General features: G+C 45.9%; 1 pseudogene across 1 annotated transcript; it reads right to left on the bottom strand.

Moving 5' to 3' along the window:
* Positions 1 to 11,670: 11,670 nt before the first annotated feature.
* On the bottom strand, positions 11,671 to 11,900 carry LOC307066668 (heat shock factor-binding protein 1-like; annotated as a pseudogene). Its single transcript has one exon. The product of its transcript is annotated as a heat shock factor-binding protein 1-like (transcript).
* Between the last annotated feature and the right edge of the window lie 531 nt (positions 11,901 to 12,431).

Below are 12,431 nucleotides of genomic sequence, written 5' to 3'. Positions count from 1 at the left end.
TGTTGATTGCCAGGGACTTCAGGAAGAGAGGAATGGGGAGTTATGGTTTGATGGGACAGAGTTTCAGTTGGAGAAGATGAAAAAATTCTGGAGATGGAATGTGGTGATGGTTGCATAACAGTGAATGCCATAGAACCGTACACTTACAAATGGTAAATTTTGTTATATGTATCTTATCACAATTAAAGAAAAAAAATTTAAGTGTACAGGGAATTCCCTAGTGGGCCAGTGGTTAGGACTGCCAAGGGCCCAGGTGTGATCCCTGGTCGGGGAACTAAGATCCCACATGTTGCGCAGCCAAAAATAATAATAATAATAATAACTAAATAATTAAAAATATTTTTTTAGGTGAACAGTGATATGTAGATAGGGGAAAATAGGGTAATAAATGCCTGAAGTTTGGGGAAGAGTGATCTTGTCCAATGCCCTCTTGGCACTGGTGGAACGTCTGTCCATCTCAGAGACAGACAAGAGTTAGCTCAAGATGTACATGAGCAATGTGACCAGGGGCCAGGTGGCTCCTCTTGTCACTCACTGTGCATCCCCCTGGGGGTGCATCCAAGGAGCAGGCTGCAACTGGGTGCGCATGAAGATCACAGAGCAACAGCTTTAGGGAGAGGGGCTCTATTACTTCTAGGCAAACGCCTGTCTATGCAATGCCGCCAGGCCTGAACCTCCCGGGGTAGGAGAAGACCTGAGGCCTTCAGGGTGGAGGTGCCATTTGAACAGAGCCTTGAAAAGAGCCACTTGAGAAGGAGGTGTTCTAGGTGGATGTACAAGAGCGAAGGGTGGGCATGCAGAGTGGTGTGGGCTGATGGCCTTTGTGAGCAAGTCTCTGTGTTGAGACGCAGCCGAAGTATGGACAGAGTGGGTGGGATGCTGGCATGAGTCTGCCAACCTCTGGGCCAGTTACTGATTTGCCCAGAATGAGGCATAGGTTGGACACACGGTTTGGTCATTTTCCCTGCCTGGTCCCTTCAGCCCATTAGGATGGGGACAGAGTTTGTGTGGGATGGGAGGTCAGAGCTCCAGAGAGAGGACATCAAGGTTAACTATTTGTTCAGGGATCCACAACCCATGTTCCTGAGAGAGATGGCCAGGCCAGGGCTTGGGTGGACTGACTCCATCCTGTCCAGGTGCCAGATGCATGAGGAGGTCTGGAGTGGCATTTCCAGGACTTCCTGCCCCCTGGCCCTCCCCATACTGTTGTATCATTCATTCATTATTCAACCTGTACTCAGTTAGCTCCTTCTCCACATTTTTGTGTCCTAGGCCCTGGGAATTCATGGGCAAATGAGACTTGCAATCTCTGCCTTTTTGAAGAGCACAGCCTCAGGGGCAGGAAGACACCTAGAGAGGCCATTCCAATTCCAGTGCTTTGAGGGATCAGCCCGGGAGTTGTGGGAACACAGAGGAAGCCAAAATACCTAGTCAAAGGAAAGAAGCATCAGGGAAGGCTTCCTGGAGGAGGTGACATATGAGAAGCAACCACGAGAAGAAGGAACACTGTCAGTTTCTTCAGCCTCCCTTCCAAAGGTGCAAGATCCAGCTATAGCCATAGGGGCATCAACACTCTCCCTCACCCCACTCCGGCCCAGGGCCCTGCTTCTGGGAGCTGCCCCCATCTTCTATCCTCCCTGGGCCCTTCCCACCCATGCTCACAGTTCCAGGACCCTTCCTGAAACCTCTTCTCCAGGACACCAAGCTTCACCGTCTCCATCACCCCCACCACTGCCCTGAGTTTTCTTTTTCTCCTCCTTTGCCCAACAGGAAATTGGCATATCCTAATTATATACGATGTTCTGTAGATGCTGTAGTTAAGTACCCATCTGTAGATGGGCCATCCTTCTATTCTCCTCCTGGATGTTGAGAACGTTTTTTTAAAGGATACATTTTTAAAGTAAAATGCAAAAAAAATTGTGCAGTGGAAACAGTATGGCAGTTCCTCAAAGAAATAAAAATAGAATTACCATATGATCCAGAGATTCCACTTTTTGGTATACTATGTGCAAGAGAATTGAAAGCAGGATCTCGAAGAAATATTTATACAGCCATGCTCATAGCAGCATTATTCACAATAGTTAAAACATGGAAGCAACCCACGTGTTTACTGATGGGTGAATGGATAGCAAAATGTAGTATATATGTACAATGGAATATTATTCAGCCTTAAAAAGGAAGGAAATTCTGACACATGCTACAACATGGATAAACCTTGAAGACATCCTAAATGAAATTGGTCAGTCACAAAAGGACAAGTATTATACGATTCCACTTATATGAGGTACTTAGAGTAATCAAATGAATAAAGATAGGGAATTCCCTGGTGGTCCAGTGGTTAGCACTCCATGATTTCACTGCCGGGCTGCACAGGTTCAATCCCTGGTTGGGGAACTAACTAAGATCCTGCAAGCTGCGTGGTGTGGCCAAAAAAAAAAAAAAAAAAAAGAGAAAGTAGAATGGTGGTTGCCAGGGGTTGGGGGAGGAGGGAATGGAGAGTTATTGTTTAATGGGTATAGAGTCTCAGTTTTGCAAGATGAAAAGAGTTCTGGAGATGGATGGTGGTGATGTTTGTACAACAATATGTGTAGTTAATACCAGTGAACTGTGTAGTACACACACATATATGTATATATATATATACGTACATATCTCTCACAATCAGGAATGCTGAAATGAATTTGCTAATAAATGCAAAACTGGCCTCTACCAAGGATGGAATCAATTCCATTTACCAGACAAGATTTGTTTGCATACTTACGAACTGAATTTTAAACAATTTAAAATAATATATCATATTTAACCCAATATATTCAAAATATTATCATTTAAACATGTAATCAATATAAACATTATTATTGAGATATTTTGCATTCTTTTTTTCATACCAAGATTGCAAAACATCTCAAGTGCTCGGTAGCTACACGTGGTTAGTGGCTTCTGTATTAGACAGCACAGCTGTAGACAACACATAATATTCCTTTGAAAGAACATCCAGGAATCTTTTTGCCTTTTCCAAAGCCTTCTCCAATTTTTCCTGACAGTTTTTTAATTAAAAAAGAATTACCCAAGTAATCTATGTTCATTATACAAATATCAAATGCAGGTAACTGATGAGAAAAATTCACAATAAATGCCACCATCCAGAGATAATCACAGATCCAGATTTTTTATGGCCTCTGAGACTTTAATAGACACATTTTGTTATATATTTTTAAATAAATAATTTTATATACAATATAAATGTGTAAACAATGTAGTTATATATTTTACAGTTTATATGTTTTGTTATATATAATCTATGAAATTGTATTATTTTTAAGAGTTTTAAACTTTTCAGAATAGTTTCAGATTTACAGAATTATTGCAAAGAGTACAGAGAGTTCACTTATACCCCACACGCAGTTTCCTCTGTTATTAATATCTTGCATTAGTAGTGTTACTGAACCAAACTTGTGTCTGCTCACCTGTGTGCAGTAAAGCCAATCTACTGACCCTGGGTTGTGGTGAAGGAAAGTGCAGCGTTTATTGCAGGGCGCCAAGCAAGGAGTCCAGAGCAGCTAATGCTCAGAAAGCCTGAACTTCCCCAATGGGTTTCATTGAGGCAGTTTTAAAGGCAAAGTGAGGATTGGGTGTCCCAGGTTATGCAATCAGCTCGTGCACAATTCTCTGACTGGTTTATGGTGAGGTAACAGGGTGGTGTCACAGGGGCTAACATTATCAATCCTTAGGTGCCAGTAGGTCTGGGGGCTACATGCTCATGATCATCAAGTAGTTAATTTCTTCCATTTGGTGGTGGTTTTAGCATCAGTAAAACAACTCAGGAAATGTGTACCAGATACTATTATCTATGTACTTCAGAGAGGAGCTAAAGCAGAGGATATGGGGGAGGGGTCTGTCCTGGGAAGACCCCTTAGAGTCCTGCTCAGTTATAGTATGGTATATTTATCAGAATTAATGAGCCAACATTGATACATTACTATTAAAGTCCATACCTCATTCAGATTTTTTCAGTTTTTCCCTAATGTCCTTTTACTGTTCCAGGATCCTATCCAGGATACCAGATTATATTTACTAGTGATGTCTTTTCTTAGGCTTATCTGTGACAGTTTCTTAGACTTTCCTTGTGTTTGATGACCTTGCTAGTTTTGAGAGGCACTACTCAGGTATTTTGTAGAATGCTCTTAAATTGGGATTGGTCAGATGTGTCTCATGATTAGACTCAGAATAATTGTGTGGGGCCAAGTGCCATTTAAGGGCACATCAAATCAATCTGACAAACTATCAATCTGACTTATCACTATTGATGTTGACCTTGATCACCCGGTGAAATCATATTTATTTTTGACTAGAGAATATATGCACATGGTACAAAAATTTAAATATACAAGTCTCCCTCTCACCCTGCCTCTTCCCCCCTCAAACACACACAGGCTGCCTCACCAAAGATAATTACCTCCAATTTCTGGAACCTGTGAATATATTACTTTACATGATTAAAGGGATTTTGCAGATATGGCTAAATTAAGTATTTTGAGACAGGGGAGATTACTCTGGATTATCAGGATGGACCCAGTGTAAATACAAGCATCTTTATAATGAAACCAAGTTCCCCTAAAACCAAGTTCCTCTACCAAGTTTATGATTGACCTCTCTATTCAACACCTGTTCCCCTGAAGACTGAGGAGTATCAAAAGAAAGGAGGAATTGAAACTGTACAGGACCCTCTGGGGCCTTCTCAAGTACAAAGGCCTTTCTGTACTCCCCATCTGTTTGTGGGAAAAAGGTTTCCGCCTCTAAGACCTTCTCTGAGTTCCAAAGGGCAGATTCAATTAGTAATTAGAGTGAGGGAATACAGAAAGAATCCATAGTGCAGCCATGGGGCCTGCTCCTGGTTCCTCCTGGTTCCTCCCGGGGGGATGTAAGGAAAACCTGACATACATCTCTGAGTTCTTCTATAGGAACTAAGGCCCCTGCCCAGGCAGAGGATGGTAACTTCAGGCTCAGTACAAGCACTGGGACCCCAGACTGGTTGGAACCGGAAGGCTGATGATTGAGATTCTTAGAACACCACCCTGTTACCTCACCGCCAACTAGAGGAAGGTTACACACCCTGTAGCCCTCCCCCACCAAATTTATGTATAAAACCTTCTTCCCTGAAACCCATGGGGGAGTTCCGGCCTTTTGAGCACAAGCCACGCGTTCTCCTTGCATGGCCCTGGCAATAAATCTTTCTCTGCTCCAAACTCTGATGTTCAGGTGTGTTTGGCCTCACTGTGCTTTGGGCACACAAACTTGCGTTAGGTGAGAATAAGAGGTTAGACAGGAGGGTCAGAGTCAGAGAAGGCATCATGAAGACAGAAGCAGAAGGTGGAGTGATGTGGGGATATGAGCCAAGGAATGTGGTGGTCTTTAGAAGCTGGAAAAGGAAAGGAAATGGATGTCCCCTAGAGACTCCAGAAGGAACACAGTGTTGACCTCCAGAACTATAAGATAATAAATGGTGTGGTTTTAAGTCTCTTAAGTTAGTAGTAATTTGTTACAGCAGCAATAAGAAACAGGAACTGTCAAATCCCTTTACCAGTTTTTCTGCCAGTGAATGTCCAGCCTCATCTTGAATGCCTCCAATGATGGGGATATCACTGTCTCCACAGGCACCCTGTTTTCTTTCCAGCAAACTCTTTCTTCTGTGGAAACCTTCCTTCGTGGTAACCTCTCACCCATTGCATGCCCACCTCAAGCCCCAGTTCTCGGAGCAAGGATCAACAGCCACAACCTAAATCCCTTGTACACATGAGGGTTTTATAGACATAAATTATCTCTTCTCCAGGTTTAACATCCTCCAGCTTTGCCCTTGGCCAGTTTACAAAAAGGTATAAAAGCCAACTTTCTCTTGATGAGGCTTCAGCTAAACACTTGTGGAATGAGATCCCATTGCCCGTGTCTTCCCATCCATGGAGGAGCCCATGGCAAAGTCCATAACCGAGCACACCCCCTTCCAAAAAGAATCATGTAGACCCCCTCCTCACTTCCCCCAGGGGCTCAACAATAGTCTCGACCCTTTCGATAGTATTTGTCATTAAAAATAATGTCAAAACTTCAGGTTCCGAGCGTTGGCAAGTGACTAGAATTTAATAATATAGTTTCATTTCCATAGTATTTATTTTTATGGTTATTTTCTATTGATGGCAAGAGAAACTAATTTTCATTTTCTGTTCAGGCTAGAGTTTCCATTTAAAACATATAAGTAGTAAAAAGACTGAACCAGTTTAAGGATAACGGTAAATCTTGGCAATGCGGGTGGTTATTGATTGCGGATGACGAGGGGCTGTGTGGTTGGATCTGGAGCTACCAGGGACCTCAAAAATCATTTGGATAATTCCCAAACCGCATCGCACCATACAGTGCACTAAAAAAGACGCCACAAACGTTGATCCAAGAGTCAGGATGGCCGAGCGGTCTAAGGCGCTGCGTTCAGGTCGCAGTCTCCCCTGGAGGCGTGGGTTCGAATCCCACTTCTGACAATCTTCCCATTTTTTTTTTTTTCTCTTTTTCCGTTCCAGGGTCTAAGGAGAGTGTCTTTGCGGTTTCAGATCAGATCTTTCTCTTTTACATTCCAAAAGTCAAATAAATATCATTAAGAAAAAAACACCTTTTAAGAAGGAAATACTTGTTTCGTAAAAAGATTAATAGTATTACCTATTTGATGTGCCACTTCAGGTGAAAAGCAAAAAAAAAAAAAGAAAAACGACAAGTTTGTCAGAAGTGGGATTCGAACCCACGCCTCCAGGGGAGACTGCGACCTGAACGCAGCGCCTTAGACCGCTCGGCCATCCTGACTACTGGTAGAAGTTTTTATAGCAATCCCCTTCAAAATGGCTCTAGTGTGCGCATGCGTAGCGAACCACGGGCACTGTCTCGTTCTCCTCCCTGCGTTGGGAGGAGCTAGATACTGACGTTGGCTCGAAGGGGAGGAGCGAGACGGAACGAGAAGGTGCAGAACTAGGCGCCTGGGCAGCGGCAGAGGGCGCGCGCGGTGTGGTGGACACTGAACGGCGGAGAGACCGAGGACTATCACTTCGACCCGTGTGCGTTCGTGCCGCCGACAGGCATTCATTCTGCATTCATGCATTTACTATTCACATCAGCTTTGATTCTTGCATATCTGTAAGTACCCTTGCATTTCTGCATACATGCCCTCTTGCCTGTTGCGCGAGAAACAGTCAAGTCCGCACACTCGCACAGGCTTATAGATCTCTGCTGGCGCCCGAACCAGGTGAAGCCCGGATATAGCAGGGTCTCTTGGCACGCGTACATTCGTCAAAACTGCAACTTCACATTTGTATGTGTGTTTAACTCATTTACTCAGGCTCCGAGTTACACCGAGTCCTGCAGCGGCACAGCCGGATCCACCCTTTTTCCTGACCGTGTTCCTAGTTCGCAACCTTGCTTGGCACACAGTACGCGTGCAGGGAATGACCGTGGATTAATCCGTCCCTCGCCTCCTCCTTCCCGCAGTGCGTCATTTCGTGATTCACGTCTCCTCCCTAACCCCAGACTTACCCACGCACTGGTTCTGCCCAGGGACCAGAAGACCTCAGGTCGCGAGGGTACCTTTCAACACGGGATTTCGGGGAGGCTTGCATACAAAACAGAATTTCCGCCCTTAAGACACATTCAAGCCTGGGACGAAGGGAGAAAGATAAGAAATACGTGAAAGGTAAAATGGCAACAAAAAAAAAAAAAAAAGAAAGAAAAGAAAAGGTTAAAGGTGCTGCTAAGTGCAAGAAAGAGGATGTCAGGAAACTTGCAAGAGACTTTGAAATAGGCCAAGAAAGATAACTGGGTGTCCTGTCTGGGGCACCAGTCCTGGCTGGCTGATTCTCAAGGGCCTGCACCTTTCATTACTTCTACATACAAATGATTCTTATTCACGGAAATGCAAGTGGATTTTGTTGGAGTGGAATGCAATTAATTATTGCCCTGTGGATATTGACCATTTTTACATCTGTATTATAAATCCATTTGTGATTGCCAATATATGTGTGTCCTTTGAGTCGGTTGTAACGTCTTACTGGTTTCCCCACAAATTACTGAGTTAGATGAAATCTTTGACTTGTGTTCATTTTATAATTATGTGAGAATCACGATTTTACCTTAAAAAAAAAGTCTCTTTTAATAGTGATCAAGGGTGACTAGGGGGACTTCCCTGGTGACGCAGTGGTTAAAATCTGCCTGCCAATGCAGGGAACATGGGTTCGATCACTGGTGGAGGAAGATCCCACATGCGGTGGAGCCCGTGAGCCACAACTACTGAGCTCGCATGATGCTACTATTGAAGCCCAAGCGCTCTAGGGCCCACGTGCTGCAACTGCTGCAGCCTGCGCGCCTAGAGCCTGTGGTCCCCAATAAGAGGCGCCACTGAAATGAGAAGCCCGCGCACCCCAACGAAGAGTGGCTCCCTGCTCACCACAACTAGAGAAAGCCTGTGCAGCAACAAAGACCCAACGCAGCCTCCCCACCAAAAAAAAAAAAAAAGTGACTAGGGGCTCCCACCATAAAAAATGGTACTGATGGACCTAGTGGCAGGGCAAGAATAAAGATACAGACGTAGAGAACGGACTTGAGGACACAGTGGGGAAGGGGAAGCTGGGACGAAGTGAGAGGCTAGCACTGACATATATACGCTACCAAATGTAAAACAGATAGCTACAGCTCGGTGCTTTGTGATGACCTAGAGGGGTGGGATAGGGAGGGGAGATGGGGTTATGGGGATATATCTTATAGCTGATTCACTTTGTTGTACAGCAGAAACTAACACAACATTGTAAAGCAATTATACTCCAATAAAGATGTATGAAAAGAAAAAAGAGTGACTAGGGTCTCTCATAGGAAGGGTGGTCAGGGAGGGCCACTCTCAGAGGAGGTGACAATGAGTTCCAAAGGGAGAGACAAGCACAGTCAAAGCCGGGAGTAGCAGTGTTCCAGGTGGGAGGCATAGCCAGTGCAAAGGTCCTGAGGCAGGGAGGGGCTGTGGTCTGTTGGAGGGGCAGCAAGGCCAATGGGGCAAGGGTATGGGTGGCAGGAGGCTGAAGTCCACATCACACATGGCTGGGATGCCAGGAAGAGGAGTTTGGCTTTTCTTCTGTGTGTGTTGGAGTCATTGGAGTGTTTAAAAGCAGGCGAGTGACATGATTCAGTTGGCCTTTCAAAATGGTCCCTTTGGCTGCTGTAGGAGAAAGGACATGAGAGACGAGAGAAAAATCAAGAGTCCAGGGAGAAGGCCATGGAAAGGAGGATGAGAGATGATGGTGGCTGGACCAGGGGAGTGGAGATGCAAAAGGTGGTCAAGTTCAAGATTCAAGATGTGTTTTGGAGGTATAACGAACAAGCCCTGCTGGCTGGCTGGTGTGTGTGTGTGTGTGTGTGTGTGTGTGTGCACGCGCGTGCACGTGAATGTGGAGAGAGGGGATGCAGGGATGCAGCAGAAAGTCACCAAGATCACAGAGGTTATCCGATGCTCACAACTTCCCTTTGAGATCAGTGCTGTGGGCAGGAGCTGCTCCCTACTCCTACTCCAGGGATCTCAGGCTCACACAGGCTGAGTGATTTGCCAACATCCTCTTTGGGGCAGAAGCCCTGTGCTCTCCACCTCTGGAACCCTCCCCTCATGCCTTACACCACCAACCTTTCTATGGGCCCATCATTTTAGAGGTAAGAAAACAGTGGCAAGCCCAGAGCTGGAGCCCAAGCCGGACCCTCTCTGCCTGCTCCCCTCCTGGCCTGGCTGGGAGAAAGTGCTCATTGGATGGAGCTGCTGAGGCCCCACTCAGCCCTACCTCCTGCGTTTGGGTGGATGGTCAGCTGTCCTCCCCTGACACCTTTCAGGTGCCAGATTTGTGGCTTGGGGGAAGCCATTTCAGGATCCCATTCCAGCTTCAGACCCCCAAGACCAAAAATGGGAAAGGACCACTATTCCTGTTTGTTCCATTTCCCCCTTTTCAGCAGCCTAGACACCAACAATGGATCCTCGAGGCACAGACCTCACTCATTTTCCACTCTGGGCATTTGTCCAGGTCAGGAGAGGAAAGTCCCCTGAGCTCAGCCTGGAAAGTCTACCAGCAACTGGGGAAGTCCCGGCACGGCCCTGCTCAGCCCTAATAGGGACCAATGTAGTCAGTCCCCGTGGGGACCTGGTGCTCAGCCAGCCCAGGGGCCTGAAAGGGGGAATCCTAGCATCTCTGTGACCTTGGCACACATACCCACCTCTGCTTGGGAAAAGAGTGGCAGGAAGCTGAGTTTTAGCAAATGTCTCCTTTACATCCATTATTTCACTTAACGTTCATAACATCACCACAACACCGAATATCATTACCTCCATTTACAGATGAGGAAAATGAGGCGCAGAGAGGCCAAAGTAACTTACCCAGAGTCACACAGATGAAAAGTGGAACCTGATTTTTCTGGCCTAATACTCTTTTTTTCAATACTCCTTCTTGAGAACTATTCTGAGCCTAGAACTGTGATAGGTACTTTATTTACATTGTTTCTTTTTAAAAGCAAACGCCATGAGGGCTTGCCAACTAAGGTGGCAGGCTGGATTTGGAAACGTTAATTTTAGTTCTGTTTTCATTATTGGAGGAGACTTAAAAGAAAGGGTAGGCTTTTCCCAGCAAGCCAGTCCAAGTGGCAAGGCCAAGTTTTTGTGCCTCAGGCTCTGATTTTCTTGGCCAAGGTTCAGGGACAGAAGCCATCAGGCGCCAGTAGTGAATCCCTGCCAAGGCCTGGTTTGCGCATCTTGATCCACTGAGGGCGGACCTCAGGGGTGAAGCGGATGAAGCAGGTGTGGATCTCTAATGGGGTGGGATAGGAACAGCTTGGTCCCTCTGGAGCCAGAGTCAAAGACCCCAGGTCCCCCCTTGATGTGGAGAGTTGGGCAACCCAGTTCCCCGATTTTGAATGGATCATGTGGACAGTGGTGACCAGAATGGACCAAAGGCCAGAAGCTCACTTTCAAGTTCTGTAGACTGCTTATCATGCCCCCAAGGCCTTTGATCACCCTAGAAAGAGAACCCCAGGAATGGGGGAGACTCTGTAGCATGCCACTCTGAGAAGCAAGCGGTGTAGAGCCCATTTTGACTTGAGGCAGCATGGCTGAGCATCTCAGCGTGTGGATTCCAGAACCACCTGAGTTTAAATCTTGTTTCTGCTAGTTCTGTGACCATCAGGAGTTATTTAGCCTCTCTGTCCCTCTGTTCCTCAGTTTCCCAATCTGTAAAATGAATTTAGGAATAGTATCTGCCTCAAAGGGTTGTATAGATTGAAGAGTTAATACACTTAGAGTTCCTGGAATAGAATAATGCTTTAAATGTTAGCCTAGAAAAATAAAGCAATGTACCATTTCTTTCTTTTCCCCCCCCCCAAGAACTGCCAAAGTATTAGTGTTTAATAGCACAACTGACCAAGGTCCAAGATATGAAGTTACCGTGCTCAGGAAACGTGGGGGGCACAGGAGGGAAATCACTCTATAAATTAACTCTATAGTATATGGTAAGAAGAATGCACACTTTATAATATAAAACCTGTCTACACATAGTAGTTGCAAAAAACCATCGTCTTCTCTTGGCTTGTAAAAAGGTTGTTCCAGATTCCAGTGCAGATGAGCAACCTTCAACTCTTCTGTGTGGCAGGGATCTGTCTTCACCATCCAGCTCTTCCACTTCAGTCTGCGTCATGAGGTCTGTGATATTTTTCTCCAGGTCATCAATGCGACTGCCCATGCCATCAATTCTTCCAATGATCTGGTCGGACATGGTCTGAAATTTATCTTGCATCTGTTGCAGGGGTGTCTGCACCTCCGAAGTGAGATCCTGCACGGCCTTGGGGTCAGTCTCGGCCATCTCCCCAGTTCCCAGCTTGGCGGTGCTGTCTCAGACCATCACCTACATTGCTGTTTGTTCCCAGTGTACCATTTCTTGCACCTGCTGAATATTGTGGAGCAAGTTCCCACCTGTCAAACTGGCTTTGCAGAAGTAGTGTCTATAGGGCCATCCCGACAACCGTAGTATCCTGACTGCCCCCTTTGAGCCAGCCTTGCTCCCCTCTCCAGCCTCATCTCCCACTTCCAGCTCCCTGCTCGCATCTTTCTGTTCCTTCAATCCACAAAGCACATTCCTCCTCAGGGCCTTTGCGCTTTCTGTTTCCTCCATGCAGAGCCATTTTCCCCCAGCTCATGCAGGGCTGGCTCCTTTCATCATCCCCAGGTCAGCCCCAGGGTGAAAATAGCCCCTCACCCCACCTCCCACTCACTTTCAATCTGGCCTCCTTCTGACAGATGCAAAGTTACTGTGCTTATTCACTGGCTTATTTGATGATCACGTTTCTCTCCCACTAGCCTCTGTGCTCTTGTGAAGTCAGGAACCGTGGCCAGG

Source organism: Hyperoodon ampullatus (assembly GCF_949752795.1).
Source record: "Hyperoodon ampullatus genome assembly, chromosome: 18".
Classification (NCBI taxonomy): Eukaryota; Metazoa; Chordata; class Mammalia; order Artiodactyla; family Ziphiidae; genus Hyperoodon; species Hyperoodon ampullatus.
This window is presented reverse-complemented; position numbering and strand designations above follow the sequence as displayed.